Raw genomic sequence first — 3,093 nt, forward strand, 5'->3', positions numbered from 1 at the left:
ATTCTTCTGCGTTAATCTTTTTATTCAATTCTGGTATACCCAAACTGTTTTTTCTTACTGTTCCATACGCGTTGGTTAAGTTTTTATGTAACTCGAGGAATAAACTGGGACTGCTGTACCAATTATCGGTCATGAGTGTGTGACCTTTTCCAAGATATGGTTCAAGAAGTGTCATTACTATCTATCCGGACTTTCCTATCGATTTTGATGGTATATCTTCAGAAATTATCATGTTTGCCCCGGAATATACAAGTAAATTTTGAATATAGCCTATCTTACTATCAAACAAGACAAAGGATTTGATCCCAAATCTGCTTCTTTTTGACGGTACATATTGTTTGAAATAACATCTTCCTTTAAACAATAACAAACTTTTATTTATACATAATTTATACATAATTTTTCATATGGAAAAAATGCATTTTTAAAGAATGTTCTCAATTGTTCAACAATATAGCGTATTTTCATAATTGGATTGTGATTTGTAATGTTGTTATCACAAAAATGCATGTTTTTTATAGTGTACATCGATCCCTTGACATTATTTCTCCAAACGATTCGTATCAGCTTATCTTTACACCAATATTCTGATATAGAAGTAGTATAGGGGCAACTATAGTGAGACAGGAATGTCCCCCCTTTTCCCCCTTGGCGCCAGCCCCCCGCTGTGATCCCTTCCCCCCTGTCCCCCTGGGCAGGTACCTGAGAAAAAAAGAGTGGAGACTCGTGGATGTCCACCAGGCGATTTTTTAATTTTAAATTTTTTTTAAGAGTGGGGGGAGTCGTGGACGTCCACGAGGCAGTTTTTTTTTATTTTTTATTTTTTCCTGGGCTGGAAATACTCGGGCTGGAACCTGGGTCCTCTGCTTTTCTGGTCGGGGTCCTAGTGCGGTGGGCTAACTGAAATCTTACAAGAGTGAGAGTTAGATGGGGCATTTAAGCGAAGAGTAGGTCTCTCCGGCCCGGCGACCGAGCGCTCCGATTGGTTTCTCCTATAGTTGCCGGCTGTTTGATTGGTTCCGACGAGCTGGAAAAACGAGAGAGAAAATAGAGTGAGAGAGAGAGAAAGTCGACAAGATGTCCGACGTGTCAGCAGCCGGTAAAATATCGAGCGCCGAAGACAGCAGAGATGTCCCATTGCATTCTCCTCCTCCTCCTCCTCCTTCTCCCCAGCCCTGTGGAAAATCGAAAAATATCGCATGACATACGGCATCTCTCGCCTTCGACCGTCCTTACGGAAAAACTTCGAACTGCAGCGAGCGCGTCGCCCGTGTCTCTCCTTCTTGCTGAAAAAAGAAAAATCGTCTAGTGCGGAATTATCAGATATCAAGGTATACAAACGAAATACGAAGCGTTCATGATCGGACATGATTGTCCGCGCCGGTCGAGTCATGCAACGCAGGTAGACGCGATGTCGTCATCGGAGACGATACGCTATCGGAGATTGAAAGAGCTATGGCGCCGCAGAGTCTAGGAAGGAAAGAAGGAAGGAGAGAAAAGGAAAATATTGAACGTTTTCAGGTAATATTTAAAATTAATATTTTAACATTTACATTAAATTTAACATTTTTATTTACGCTACAGAAATGTTTTGTACAATTTTCTTACATTTAAATATAATATTTATAACATTTACAAAAAGATGTTAACTCTTAATGGATGGAAAATATGGGAATTCGTTGTTTTTTCAATTATTTAGCTGCATATTTTTCCCCCTCTTTTCCTTATATTTCAGTATATAAGTAAGGCGAGAAAACGTGGAACTTTATTCATTTGAGTTTGCTCGAAATCTTCATTTCGGCTTCGGTACAAGTATTCGTCGTTGTTGTGACCAGTGTTCAACTAGTTCTCGGTAAAAAAGTGATAAAAATGGCCGCCACAAAAAAAGTATCCAGTGAACGGAAAAAGCTAACCGATTTTGTTAAATCTACTCACGTTTGTGATATTAACAAATCGGGCCTCAAGACCGACTTCGATAGAAGAAACGATCAGCGATATTTATTATTATCGACGACGTACGGACTTAACGCATCGTATACTAAGAAGATTCACGTGGGATTGCAGGCGACGAGCGAAAATTGCTTTGTACCGATTGTAAAATTAACAGGCAAGTATGCAGATGGAATATGTCTCGACACCGACACCTGGCAGCAATTTCAAATCAGCATGGAGCAGATGAAGCAATATTTGTGCGAGAATCAAAAATCCAAACCAAGTCCGATTATTATCAACAATATTTCCATCGGCTTCACAACCGCTTACGGAACAAGGGCAGTGATAGTGAGTTATAAGGAAAATGCGGGACAACCGGCGAATAATAACGAGACGGAGGAGCAGCCCGTTGAAGAAGCAAAAAACGTACAGCGTCGCCATTGTGATGCAGAAAACTACTTTTGTCGGCCTGGAAGATATCGCAAGATGTGTGGACGCTCATTTGGCACGGTTAATTCCCATTACCGACACCGTCAACGCGTGCTCCAAATACCTGATTAACGAAGTAGAATTAAAACTTCCCTCGTCTTACATAGATTGTGAAATTATAAAACTTACAGTTAGAGGTAATTTTGAAGAAATCGAGCGCGATGTACGAACACAAATAAATAATTTACCATTTTTAGACGTATATTTTAATATTGTATTCGAAGAATTGCTTTCGCTAGGTTTTAATGAAATTGTACGTATAATTTTACTAAAGCGCAATTGTTAGTTTTATAAAAAAGAAAAATTTTATTTTCAATAAATAGAATGTTTTAACCTTAAAAAACTTAAATATATTTTCTTTTACCCCACTTCTTTCCTATCAATCACCCCCCTCTTCCTCGCTTCTTTACTATTAACATAAAAAATTTTATCGCATAGTAATATTGCACGATAGCCGAGTGTTAGACGAACATCTTATTTTTAGCATAAGCATGCATAGAGCACCGCGTAAAAGCTCGTAAGCTGCGGTGCTCAAAAAACGCTGACGCGAGCTCACCTCCGCGAATACGCTTACTCGCGTCGATTCCGCGGCTGTTTATCAGCTAATTGGCCGCGGTACTTTTTGCTCGTGCGCCAACCGGAAACGCTAGCGCGAGCATGCGGCCGCCGCGG

The sequence above is a fragment of the Cataglyphis hispanica genome, chromosome 9 (genome assembly GCF_021464435.1).
Source record: "Cataglyphis hispanica isolate Lineage 1 chromosome 9, ULB_Chis1_1.0, whole genome shotgun sequence".
Taxonomy (NCBI): Eukaryota; Metazoa; Arthropoda; class Insecta; order Hymenoptera; family Formicidae; genus Cataglyphis; species Cataglyphis hispanica.